At 47.4% G+C, this 14,233-nt stretch overlaps 1 protein-coding gene across 1 annotated transcript in view; it reads left to right on the top strand.

Moving 5' to 3' along the window:
• The window catches only part of LOC146821407 (uncharacterized), a 1,203,178-nt gene extending 1,201,140 nt beyond the window's left edge, over window positions 1-2,038 (top strand). The window contains exon 67 of the mRNA XM_085609844.1: window positions 1,587-2,038. The gene's annotated coding sequence lies outside the window, so the exon portion shown is untranslated. The remainder of the gene's footprint in view (window positions 1-1,586) is intronic.
• Window positions 2,039-14,233: the final 12,195 nt, after the last annotated feature.

Here is a 14,233-nt window from a genome sequence, read left to right as displayed (position 1 = left end):
GAACTAGAGAAGTTTACCCTCTTTCGCCCCTTCTTTTTCTTATGCCTATTGAACCTCTTCTTGATCTTCTATGGAGTTCTCCACATAATAATGAAATTATGATTGGCAACACTAATATTAACATTTCAGCATATGCAGATGATATCCTATTATTTATCTGTGGTCCAGTGGCATACATCCTGGCAATACTCAATATAATAAATCATTATCCAACAATATCTGGTTGCACCTTAAATATAAATAAACCAGCATTCTTCCCTTTAAATATACATTGACATCAGATATGATAAAGCAATATAATATTGCCCTGTGTCAAAACAAACTCAAATACCTTGGAATATTATTTACAAAAACTTTACAATATACTTTAGAACATAAGAATGAAAATATTGTTCAAAAAGTTAAAAATAGAATAGGAACTTGGGTGTCCCTTAATTTAAATTAGTGGGGTAAAATTCGATCAATTATTTTATTATATACATAAGCCCTATCTTTTTTATAAACAAACCACAGAAAATAATATTCAGTTTTATGTGGAATAATAGAACCCCAAAAATATGTTATTCAAAATTCCAACATAATAGTCATAACGGTGATTTAAGGTTGCCAATTCTTTAGAATTATCACACTGCCTTTATTGTGTGAAAAGCATCCTTCTGGTTTCAAAATACAAGCTTAATAGCTACTCCCTCATGGATCAAAACTGAAGGAAACTTAAATAATCATTTTCCATTAATTTCAATGTTAAGCATAACCAATACAGAAGCTTTTATCAAAAACTATCCTATTAGTAAGGATAAAAGCTTTCTTATCTTGTATGAAGCAATATTTTTTTACTCGTATTAAGCATTCTAAACAGACTTCATTATGTCTAAATCCAGCTATTAAACTTTGTCATAATATAAAGTTTTGGAAATTATGGAGTGATACTGTAGTTTTCTATCAATCCAAAATAAGGCAAAGAAATGCTTTTCTTATCATTCATTCATATAAACAAATAATTTTGCCATCCTGTGAATTCCCTATATATGAATGCATGGACTTCTATACCTAATGTGTTCCCCCAATATAATTCCGGTTGCTAAAATACCTGAAATAGAGTTACCTTTGAATATTGTTAATCAATATGGTCATATAACATCAAAAGTATATAACAATTTTTTACATAATAAGTCATCTAATCTAAATAATATTAGAGATTTCTGGAATATGGAATTGTATACTACCTTTTCATCTAAATTCTGGCAGAACATTTTACTACAAAATGTATCTGGTTGTTACCTATTTCCTTATATCGATCAAATTGTTTTATTTTTTTATACTTGTCTATGGACTCCTATTAGCCTTTTCAGTGCTAAATTACTCAATAATTCCATATGCTGGCATTTTAATAAAAATGATGGTTCATTAAAACATTTGTTATATGTACATCCTTCCATATGTACATTCTGGTCCAAAGTATTGGATATTATTTGTGAAATTATAAATATTTCAGATGATTTGAAATGTTCTATTATTACTTGTAAATCATTTGCTCTTTCCTCACGCTTATCTTTCACTAATCAAAAATTATTTGATTTTTTCAGTCTCTTCAGCAATTAAATCCATTTTGCCTAATTGGAAGGATGATAAACTATTACCAACAAATACCTTGTGAGCTAGGATTATATTTCCAAGACAAGGTGATGGAATGTCTTCTCTTCATCCTATTCTAACATTACATTAACATGAAATTTTTGGAAAATCACTGGACTATTATGTTTCTCAAAATGTATGATTTCATTGCAATCTGACTTTGTATTGATATAATCTACACTTTACACAAATATAGCATTATATAAGTAGCTTATTGTCTCCTGTTTGTCACTATTATTTAATTAATTAATTTATATATTATCTTTTTTCCTCAAAATTTATTATATTGGTCAATAATGGTATAGGACTATACTTGTTGATGTTTCCTTATCATTCAGTACTCTTTTTGTATATTCATTATAATATGTCTGATTGCTAAATTTCAATAAAATAGTTTGCACTGAAAAGCACTTTGTGTGTGTTCTTTGGGATACCATCTCTTATGATGTAGAATGAGGGTCTCTATATTCCGGTAGCTCTTCGGCTATCCTGCCAAAGCCTTACTCCCTTCCCTAATTCTTTGAAAAGCCCAGGAGATGGTTCAGAGGCTGAGATGTCCAAACAGCTTTCCCAAGGCTGCCCTCTACTCCATGTTTGAGGCCTAGTGGTGGGCCGACATTTATGTTTTTGTTGCACGTCTAGAAATAAAATGCAACAACTTTACCCTCTTGTAAGTAGAAACACTAGGTCTATGAAGTATAGTCTCATGCTGGGCTAGTTGGAGTTGATCCTATATTTGTTTTCTCAACTTTCATGGCTATAGAACCCTTCAGTCAAGGACAGCCCTGGGTGCTAGGGTATCCTATTGATTCAAGTCTTTCCTGCCAGATATGGTTCACCCTCTCATGCAAGACTCTCTGTCTAAGGATGAGAAGAATTCTCCACCCTCTATCTTATTAATTTGCTTGAGTGCCTCGTTCCTAAGAAGTTTGTCTTCATCCAACCAATCTCTTGATAACCCTGATATCCTGGCAGTTGGCAGGAAATACACCACCTTGTTTCACGTAGTTGAGAATTAGCCATTGTCATCTGCCAAAGGGCTTCAATCCTCTGACTTCCTCATGACGTCATGTCATCTTCCAGGCAGCTAGCAGAATCTGAGATGCAAGTGAATGCTTGAAATACCTACTTAGCAACAATCAGAGTCCACTGGTATAGACCAGGAGGATGGTCACACCATCTTCACATAGCCCTGGAAGGCACAACCCTCAGGCCCTCTTTATGTGGCCAGACTATCACACCCTCTGAATAAAAACGTAAAGGAAGAAGTTCCACGCTTTCTTTTTTTTTTACTGTGCCTCTATCTCTGTCCGTTGAGGTCACAGTCCTACACGGCAGAGGAAAGCATGAATGACACAAGTATGAGTATACTCTTCACAATGCAACCTGGATTGCCTGCAGGCACTTAGGTTTCAGTGATGGGGAAAGGTGATTAACTAAAACCACTAACTGTGATCCTGCAGATCCAGTAGAGTTAAAAAGATTAGGGCTTGAGCTCATATTGTGCTCAAACCTGTGTTTGCACAAGCTGTGAACACAAGGGGGCAGATTATCAACACTTAGTACTTGTGCAAAGTCACCAAAGGTGATGCAAACTAACTAAAGTGTTGAAACTATTTACTGTCCAGTGCTAAACTGTTTTTGTGCTAAAAAGTAGTCTGAATGGTAACACAAATAGCACTTTGCACTGCTTTGCTTTACTTTCTGTCAAAGGATCGTCACATGGATAGAACATGGTCATTCCCATGCTACCACCCATTGTTTTTGATGCAAAGCCCTATCGCCTAACAATGGCTTAGTCTAAAAAGTAACTGCTTCCTTGCAGAAGGTGCTAACGAGGAAAAATGTTTTAATTTCTCCTAACTTTTCAAACATTGCATGTATGTTCTTACGTAAACTTTACACACTGAATGTTCTTGACGGTGTTGGAAGGATCTACCAGATAAAAACAACTCCCCTAGGTAACTGTGCTCACTGTTAGGCAGAGAAGCAATCAATATAAACTCATAGATACATATATTAATAGTGTGAAATGTGTCCCTCAGCTAGTTAAAATCTCATACAAAAACATTTTTCACAATTATTGTATGACTGCATCATTTTCTACACAACAATCATGGACATAAAAATACGTAAAATTTCATAAAATCCATTCATCATTCATACATAGGAAGGAATATAAAAATCAAGCTGTCACTGTGCAAATATGAATTAATTAGTCATGTACAATCTGATCAGTTCAATGGTTTATGTAAAAATAACTCTTCAGCGACGTGTTTTGTTGGGATGAAAGTATAAAACTACCTTCCTCTGAACTTATTATATTAATATTCTTCCCACACTGAAAAATTCTAAACCGTATTTGTTCATGAAATGCAGAATCGACAAAACAGAAACATAACCATCATGCAGGTTTCTATACAATGCTTGATTTCAATATACACTTGTATAAAACACAAAACAATCAAGCACACAATCAACAGATTTACTAAAACACAATTTTTAACATGTTTACTTACTTTCTGTTTACAGTGTTCGAAAATATATCTCTCGTTTTAACACTACCCCAAATCACATTCTTCACCCAACAATCCACTTACATCACCAACACCTCTCTCTTTATAATTATTGGATCCATTAGGATTCCTTACCTTCAATAATAATTTGAAATATGTCACCTGTTCATATAATGCCACTTGACTTTTCTCCGTCCTGTAATCCAGACATGGGATTGCGGCGCAAAACTCACAATAATTGCATATCTGAAAGGGACATTTAGTTATAGATTCCTTACCTTGTAAATTACCCCCGGCCGTCAGACTGGATCCAGAGAATTTTTCATCAGCAGTACCCTTGCTCGTCGACAGGTGGCATTGTTTAACTCCGCGTTCGTCGTCGTGGTCGCTGGGATGATGTCGCGGCAGCTACTTAGACGCCCCCACGCACGCTGACGTTAGTTCCTTATTATTTTCTGCGCCAGCAGCGCAGATCCGGAGAGAGCGGTACCTCCAGTCACTTTTTGACTGACTTTTTTGAGCGATTTTTGTCGAAACTGTTTTGAGTCCTCGACTCCTGGTGTGTGTAGGGATGCCCAGTTTCAGGGCTTGCGGCTGCGGCTGACGGTTGATGTCGGTAACAGATCCGCACCTCGTGTGCCTGTTTTGCCTGGAACACGACCACGACTCAAAGTCGTGTTCCGACTACTGGACCATGAATCCGAAGTCTTTGCTGGAGTGTAGGACCAGGGGTCACCAGGCCCTAAGGGGGTAACGTGACTCGAGCGGGTGGGCACCCGAAGGCTTAAGTGTAAAGCGACCATACAACACACACATCCCCTGAAACAGGAAACGCACGCAATAACGGACACAACACATTAGGTTCAATGGAAATCAATCAGGTTTATCTAATCACGTTAGATTTAAAAGCAGTTCATTTGGTTGCAATGGGCATTACTTGAATACATTAGCGTCAGTTTCCAAAGCATTTAATTTGGTTTCAATTTGGCAATACCTGAGTACATCAACGCGTCAGGTTCAAAAGCATTTCATTAGGTTTCAATTGGCATTACCTGAATACAGCAAAGCGTCAGGTTCAAAAGCATTTCATTAGGTTTCAATTGGCATTACCTGAATACAGCAAAGCGTCCGGTTCAAAAGCATTTCATTAGGTTTCAATTGGCATTACCTGAATACAGCAAAGCGTCCGGTTCAAAAGCATTTCATTAGGTTTCAATTGGCATTACCTGAATACAGCAAAGCGTCAGGTTCAAAAGCATTTCATTAGGTTTCAATTGGCAATACCTGAGTACATCAAAGCGTCACTTGGAAACACAGCGTTTAACCATAGTGCTGCGCACCTCACACCACTAGCGCTTCACAACTTGGTGCGCTGCACCTAGCAATCTATTAGCGCTTCAAAGCAGGGCTTGAGAACATAGCGCTACACATAGCAAACTAATAGCGCTTCCAAACAGAGCTTGAGAACATAGCGCTACACATGGCAAACTAATAGCGCTTCAAAGCAGAGCTTGTTCAGGGTACTCGAGGTCAAGGCCTTGAACGAATGGTCCCCTTTACCAGGACAGGTCTTCACCATTGATGGGAGTAGTACTCGGTAGTCTATGAGAAGCGCGGGGGGGGGAACTGTCCCGGAAGGGGGCGCACCGGATCCTACACGGGCCTCCCCGGGGAGAAGGGTGAGTCCCAAGCCTCAGCGCGGCCGTCCGCTACCCTCCCCCGGAGGTTACCTTGCTCACGAGGTCCTCGGGCTGCAGGCAGATGCTTCGGGGCTCCTGGTTTGGCCAGACGTGGCCGGGGAGCTCCGCGAGAACTCCTTGGTGGCTTCAGGGGTCCGCGCCCGCAGCCGCCAATGGCAGTGCGGCCTGCGGGGGCGCGGCCCGGCAGACGAATCACTCAACGGCGGGGGTGGCGTCGCGCAGTCCACCCCCGTCACGTGGGGGTGTAGGGCGGCTTCTCGGCCTCCCCAGGCCTTCCGCGATCTCCTGCAACAAGCTGCGACGGCAGCGGCGGGGCCCCGGGCTTCTCCGCGGGCCCCGGTGATGATGGAGGCAGGGTTCTTGGCCCTGGGCCGCAGCGGTGAGTGCGCCTCGGGTCCCCACGCCAGGGGGGGGGCAGAAATTAAGGGGGGTGACAGTGAGCTCGGCGCCCAGGGTAGGACTGACTCGGGGGATCCCAGGCAAGGTCGGGGAGCGCAGGGGTCACAGCGCTAGTACCTGGTTGATCCCGCAGCAGTCCAGCCGGGAGTTTCTAGTAGTAAGTTCTAGCAGTAAGCTTCAGCAGTAAGTTTCAGCAGTGCGTTTCAGCAGTAAGCTTCAGCAGTAAGTTTCAGCAGTGCGTTTCAGCAGTAATCTTCAGCAGTAAGTTTCAGCAGTCTTAGTGGCGCCGTTGGCTCTGGTGCTCTTAGGGGTTCTGTTGCTTGGGGGGGGGTTGAGTTGGTGACTAGTTCGCTCCTAGTCAAGCTGGGCAGATGGCCCCTGGGTTCCCCTCCCGCTGGGCTAGATCAGTGGGCTAGTACAGGATCCCTCACTCACTTAAAAGGCAGCACCTAAGCCCTGTCACTTTCAGAGGCATAGGTCCCTGACTAGGCCCTACCGCCTAAAACTCCTGCGTGGGTTCCCCAGGTCTGCGTTACTTTAACTAACTGGAAAAAGTTCCCTCCCTCTCTTAAGTAGCCCTAGGTCAGGTGACCACCTTCTAAGGCGGCAAAAGTAAAACCCCACCTTCCTTCTAGAAGGTTCCAGCACATTCCAGGAGCTTCCCCACTCTAGGTATAGGACAAAAAAAGGCAGGCTGGTGTCGCAACATTGTTGTGGGGTTCCAGCCAGCTCCTGGCAGCTAGGGTGCTACTAGAAAGGCCACTCCACAGTAGCAGGGGCCTGTGGCAGCCATCTTAGGGGAAGGGACCACCTGCACCTTAACACTGGTTATTTGCATCTAACATGCATTAAAAAACGAAAAAAATTGAGGGAAAAGGGCCAAGTCCAACAGGGAGCTGTCCCGAAAGCTTATCGAGGCCCGGCAGTCGGCTCCACGCCGTTCAAGGTCCCGGTTGCACGGGAGGTTGAGGGGCCGGTCATGGAGACACCATCACCAGTCCTCTTCAAAGTCTTTGCACTCTTCAGGTAAGTCGAAGCCCAAAAAGTAGTTGAAGAAGTATCGTTGCTCTTCGACTTCTCCCTGTCTGACGGCCGACGCGACAAGGGATGTGGACGGTGCCCCTCCTGTGGCTCCGTGTGCAGAGCCTAATGGGTCTGCTACGAATTTCCCTCCCATTCTGGGACCCGGAGCGACCCCTGCCCAGATTCAAAGCTTTTACTAGGCAATGCATACCATCTGTGGGCAGCCCGACTCAGCCGGCACTCCTTCCGGCCCCGCGGACTTGGCTGGGGGCCCTGGGCCTTCAACGCCCCGGCACCGCAGGGTCCCCGTGGATCCAGGCATGGATCAGGATCAGCACGATCAACTTTGTAACATCTCCCCGGGCCGATTCCACCAGCACCGTGTCCGTAGCCGACAGCGGTTGCGTTCCCAGCCGGCGTCGACCCCGGCCTCCACCCTGACATGGACACAGAGCCGGACCTGGCGCTGACGGGTACTTTTGTGCCCTTGTTCTACGCTGGTATTCGTTTCAGGCCAGATTGGCAACCAGAGCAGGGTGAGGAGTACTGGGAGTGTTCTGGAGACCCTTTGACTGACCAGTTGGAATATGACCCAGACTGGAGAGAGGAGCTCTAGGCAGCCAGTGGAATGTATACCTGCCCAGACCGTGGCATGTTGTCTCTTCCTACCATGGCTACGGAGGAGAGAGCGTCTTACGCAGTGATGTTGTGTAGGGCGGCCGAGGCTCTCAACCTCGAGCTTCCTACGGACTAACCTCCTGACAGAAGTGCTTCAACCGGCAGCGAGCTCTTCAGAGCCCCTGCTGCCATTTAATAAAGGCCTAACTGACATACTTTTGGGCACCTGGTCCAGGCCCAACACAGGGGCTCCTGTAGATGGAATGATTGCCCGACGCCACCGCCTGGCCCCGGGCAACCCCACTTTCCTCCTCCAACACCCCACCCCTGAGAGCTTGGTGGTCCCAAGCCTCAACGTACAAAGGCGCATTCCCTAACGCACCACCTAATAGGGAATCTAAAAAGCTGGACCACCTTGGGAAGAAGAATTTTTCTTCCTCCAGCTTGGGACTGCGGTCAGTAAACACTGCATGTCTGTTGGACCGTTACACCCACTCTTTGTGGGATACGGTACCGCAGGTGCTGCCCCAGTGCCTGGAGGAGGCCCGGGCCATGCTCTCCCGTGCAGTGGCAGAGGGGAGAGACGCAGCCAATTTTACTATACGATGTGGGCTGGACACCGCTGACTCGCTAGGCAGGATGATTTCAATGTCGGTAGCCCTTCAACGCTACACCTGGCTGAGGTTGACTGGCTTTTCTGGGGATGTCCAAGCTACCCTTATGGACATGCCCTTTGATGGCTGTCGCCTGTTCAGCGACAAAGTAGACAACGGGTTGGAGCGCTTCAAGGACTCTCGGACAATGGCCAAGTCCCATGGCCTCTCCACCACCCACCCTGCGCAGTCTCCTTTTCGCCCCTTTCGTGGCTACGGAAGGGGTGCCCGCCACGTTCCACCCAGAGCCACAGGCCGTCACAAGCTGTTCAGCCCCTGCGCGGCGGGGACATGGGACCCACCATCGTGAGTCTGGGGGCCAGCGAGTGGGCCAGTCCACCACCGCCCCCTCTGCAGCAGCCTCCAAACCCTCCTAGTCCGATCTTTCAGGGCCACCAATTGCTAGTGGGTGGCAGGATTTGCCATCACCTCCCCCACTGGCGCACCATCACGACGGACAGGTGGGTTTTGCAAATAGTCAGGAGGGGCCACTCCCTCGCCTTTGAGACTACCCCCCAGCCATGCCACCTCAGTACCATCACATGTTGGGGGATCATCTGGCCCTTCTGCAACAGGAAGCTATGGCTCTCTTGGCCAAGGGACCCATCAAGCAAGTTCCTGCCCCAGAAGTAGGTCGTGGTCGTTATTCCCACTACTTTCTTGTGCCCAAGAAGGACAAAGGCCTGCGTCCTATCTGGGATCTCAGGCGCATCAACCGCTTCCTCCGTGAGGAGAAGTTAAAAATGTTGATGCTAGTTCAGGTCCTTTCTGCCCTCGACCCTAGAGACTGGATGGTAGCATTGGACTTGCAGGATGCCTATTTTTACATCCCTGTCCTGCCGGCCCACCTGCGCTATTTGCGGTTCATGGTAGGCCACAAGTACTTCAGTTTACCGTGCTCCCTTTTGGCCTTACCAGTGCCCCTTGGGTGTTCACAAAGGTGATGGAGGTGGTTGCAGCTCATCTGCGCAGATCAGGGGTTTCCAGTCTCCCCCTATCTCGACAACTGGCTGTTGAAGGCGGGCTCGCCCCAGGCTGTAGTCTCCCACCTCCAGACTACGACGGACCTCCTGCATTCGCAGTTTTGGGTCTCTCCTCCCAAGCAGCGAGTACGGGATATTCGGGCTATGATTCCGATCTTTCAGCCTCTATCCCGGGTTTCAGTCAGGGTGACCCTGCGGCTACTGGGTCTGATGGCCTCCTGCATCCTGCTGGTAGAGCATGCCAGATGGCAAATGCGGGCTCTGCAGTGGGACCTGAAGTTCCAGTGGGCACAGCATCAGGGCAACCTGTCCGATTGCGTCCAGATCTCAGAGGGCACTGCACACCAATTGCAGTGGTGGCTATCAAATCAGGATTGGGTCAACAGAAGATCCCTCTCCAGTCCCCAACCAGAGTTCACAGTGGTGACCGATGCATCACTTCTGGTATGGGGCAGCCACATGGGGGAGGCGAAGATCAGAGGCCTCTGGTCTCCGGTGGAGTCCCAGCTCTAAATCAACCTTCTGGAGCTTCGGGCGATTCGTCTTGCACTCCAAGCATTCCTTCCCTCTTTCTGGGGAGGAGTAGTGCAGGTGTTCACGAACAACACCACCGCCATGTGGTACTACAACAAACAGGGCGGGTGGTGTTGTGGACCCTATGTCAAGAGGCTCTCCATCTCTGGACATGGCTGGAACATCAGGGTATATCTCTGGGTGTTCAACACTTGGCAGGTTCTCTGAACGCCAGGGCAGGCGAACTCAGCCGCAGGTGCATGATGGATCGTCTTCACTCGCAGGCGGCGCAAGGTCTCTTTCAGCAGTGGGAAGAGCCTAGGCTACATCTATTCACCACTGAACAGAACTTTCAATGTCAGCAATTCTGTGCATTGGAATTTCCAAAGCGGCACTCGCTTTTCTTTTCGAGTGGAGTTGCGGTCTTCTATACGCCTTTCTGCCTATACCACTTCTGCCCAGAGTGCTGAAGAAGATCTAGCACGACTGGGCCCAAGTCATTCTGGTGGCTCCAGATTGGGCACGAAGAGTTTGGTATCTCTAGCTGTTCCACATGGCCATCGATCCTCTGATCCGACTGCCTCTTTGGGAGGATCTTCTGATGCAGCAGCAGGGGATGGTCCTCCACCAGAACCTGTCCAATCTCCACCTCCTTGGGTGGAGATTGAGCAGCGACAGTTGACAGCCTTCGAACTTCCTCCCGAAGTCTGTGATGTTATCTTGGCAGCCAGGCGTCCCTCCATTGTGCCTTGGGGCACAGCAAAGGCTGTGGATCCCCTTTCCGCCCCTCTTTCTGATGTTCTCTTATACCTCATTTCTTTGGCCCAGCAGGGCTCTGCTCTGGGGACTCTAAATGTCTACGTCTCGGCCATTTCAGCCTTCCTTATCAGCCTTCTTTTTTCAAGTCCCCTGTTGTAAATCGCTTCCTTAAGGGCATTACTCATCTTTTTCCTCCTGTTCCCTTCGTAATGCCCCAGTGGGACTTGAACCTAGTTCTAACCTATCTTATGTGTGCTCCCTTTGAGCCTCTACATAACTGTCCTCTTAGGTTTCTGACCTTAAAGACTGCTTTTGTAGTTGCCATCACCTCTGCGCGCAGGGTGAGTGAGCTCCAAGCTCTTTCTTCAAAACATCCTTTTTTGGCTGTTCATCCAGACAAGGTTGTCCTTCGAACGCGTCCAAACTTTCTTCACAAAGTGGTTACTTCTTTCCACATTGGTCAAACTATCACTTTGCCCACCTTCTTTCCACCTCTGCATCCTTCTAAGGAAGAAGAGGGGCTCCACTGTCTGGATCCAAAACGTGCGCTTTCATTTTACTTGGATCGCACAAAACAATTCTGGGTGGATGACCAGCACTCTGTTGGCTACGTGGGTGCTTAAAAAGGCCGAGCCGTACACAAGCGGACAATCTCTAGATGGTTGTTTGTGTATCAAAGCTCACTATTCTTTAGCAAAGAATGAGCCTCCTGTAGGGCTTTGTGCCCATTTCACCAGGGCGACGGCAGCTACCACTGCTTTGGGACGGGAAGTCCCCCCTCAACAACATCTGCCAGGCAGTGGCGTGGGCATCTCTGCACATGTTCACAAAACATTACTGCCTGGACAGTCAGGTCTGGAGAGACAAGGTTTTTGGCCGTTCTGTTCTCCAGGACTTTCTGGTGTGAACTTGGTTCGCAGATCTACCTCTGGGTTTGGTATTGCTGGGGTATCTATTCACATGGTAAGGAATCTATAACTAATTGTCTCTTTCAGATGAACAAGTTACTTACCTTCAGTAACTTTATATCTGTAAGAGACATAGATTAGTTATAGATTCCTTACAGCCCCAACCATCTTCCCCGTTCTGCGAACTGACTTCTAGAGTTAAGGATTTCCTTTCAGGGCCCTAGGTTTACACACCAGTGGTCTGTGTCTTCCATGGCTCTGCGCTTCTAGCGTGGAAAGTCATGTACAGAACTGACGTCAGCGAGCGTCTAAATAGCTGCCGCGACATCATCCCGGTGATCACGATGCCAAAGACGAATGAGGAGCCAACCAATGCCACCTTTCGACGCGCAGGGGTACTATTGATGAAAAATTCTCCGGATCCAGTCTGACACCTGGGGGTAACTCACAAGGTAAGGAATCTAGAACTAATCTATGTCTCTTACAGATATATCGTTACCGAAGGTAAGTAACTTGTTCATCACACACATCTATTACATATCATTCATACATCCTTGTTCCCATTCAAAGCTCAATAACATAAGCAAATATATATCAACACACATATATGTGTGCTCACCTCATACTAGGAAGCCCTGAATAGCCTATTTCTATTGAAAAACTGTGACTAAAATCCTGCTTGTAAACGATCTCTCTTTGTTCTGGTTGTAGACAATGGCGATCCCCTCCTTATGAATCTGAAATGATTTTAAAAGATAGGTTCGCTCAATGTGCCTCTTCGTCCTTAGGCAACCACTATTTCTGACTCCATAAACTGCTCACCTTTAGTCTTTAACGCAGTGTTAGCCGTATCTGAAACAGACACGTTAGTGATAGATTCCTTACCGTAAAATATCCCCAGGCGTCAGACTGGATCCGGAAAGTTTCGTTTAGCAGTACCGCTGCGCGTCAGTAGGTGGCATCGTGCGGCTCTGCATCCGTCACTGGCATTGTAAGTGCCGAAATGACGTCACAGAGAGTACTTAGGCGCCACCTATGCGCGCTGACGTCAGTTCTTTCTTTCTCCGCGCCAGCGAGCGCAGATCCGGATTGAGCACGTACCTTAGTCACTTTTTGACTACTATTTTGAGACTTTTTGTCTCTTCTCTTTCTCCTGGTGCACGTAGGTGCCCGGCTTTAAGTCCTGTGGGGCCTGTCGCCGGAATATGTCGGTGGCGGACCCCCGTGATGTTTGCCTCTACTGCCTGGAGACTGCCCACGAATCTCGGGACTGCCGGGATTGTCGAGCCATGGCCCCCAAGGCCTTGCGAGAGCGGCATCAGAAGTTGCTGGAGGACTGGTATTCGTCATGCCACCGCTCCGGGTCCAGGGGCCGTTCCTGGGACCGCTCATGGGACCGGAGCCGTCGCTCCTCAGGCTCCAAGTCTTCGTAAGTGACACCATAAAAAGAAGTCGAAGAAGTGTGTTCTCTCTCCGACGTTCCCCCCGGAGCTCCCCGGAGCTCCCCGGAGCTGGACGCGGGGACAGGGGCTTTACCCCGGTGGCTGCCCTGGAGCCTGTGAGTCCCGCGGCCAACCCGCCATACCCGGGTCCGTTGGCGACTCCCGAACAGGTGCAAGACTTCCTTGCTACCATGTGTAGGAGAGTAGGGTCTGCTTTCTATGTTCACCCCCACTTTTTGCTTTTGCTTTACTGGTTTTCGACTTAGATGTGGCTGTGGACCTGCTAACCAGACCCACAGCCCTGCTGTTCTCTCTCTAAATTGATACTATGTACTTTAGGTGCATAACCCATTTGGATAGGATCACCTTATTGGCCCCTGTACAGTGTACCCTAGGTACCCAGGGCATAGGTGTACCCTAGGCCTACCAGGGGCTGCAGCATGTATTATGCCACCCCTGGCCTGGCCTTCCATTATGACACAACTGGCTGATCACTCAGCTGGGGCAAGGTCGTGTAATCACCCCTTGCTTAGGTGTAGTATTCCTATACCTAACTTACATATAGACACATGCGTACCTATCAGCCACTCCTATGGCAGGCCTTAACAATCCTGGAGGCAGAGTGCTTGGTAACATGTGAGATGGTGCTCTAGCATGAGCTGAGCCTGTCTGCAGCTTTCGGAACCATGTCCTTATAGCTGTTCTATGATATAGCCTACCATATACTCTTAAAGTGTCTTATAATCTTAAACGGTTATGGTAACTATGGTTTGGCTTTATCAAAACATGTCGTGTAAGGTGTCTAACACTTTGGAATAATACCCCCATCCCATTTCTGGGGATAAGGATATTATCCCTCCCTTCTAGAGGGAGAAGACATGTTGTAACCTACTTACCCGGTTAAAGTTAACCAGAGCCCAGCATCACAAAATGGATGCTGCTGCCACAGACACGAGTCTGACCTCCTGCTGCTGGGAGTGATCCCGGCAAGGGAGGCTTGGACAATAGGTTTCCTGCCTTGGGAGGTGCTAGCACCACCCCAGACAGGCCTTAGTGTATTGGGGCAGGGAGGGATGAATAGAAT

The sequence above is a fragment of the Triturus cristatus genome, chromosome 6, assembly GCF_964204655.1.
Source record: "Triturus cristatus chromosome 6, aTriCri1.1, whole genome shotgun sequence".
In the NCBI taxonomy this organism is placed as follows: domain Eukaryota; kingdom Metazoa; phylum Chordata; class Amphibia; order Caudata; family Salamandridae; genus Triturus; species Triturus cristatus.
The sequence above is the reverse complement of the archived record's forward strand: the minus strand, read 5'-3'. Positions and strand labels throughout refer to the sequence as shown.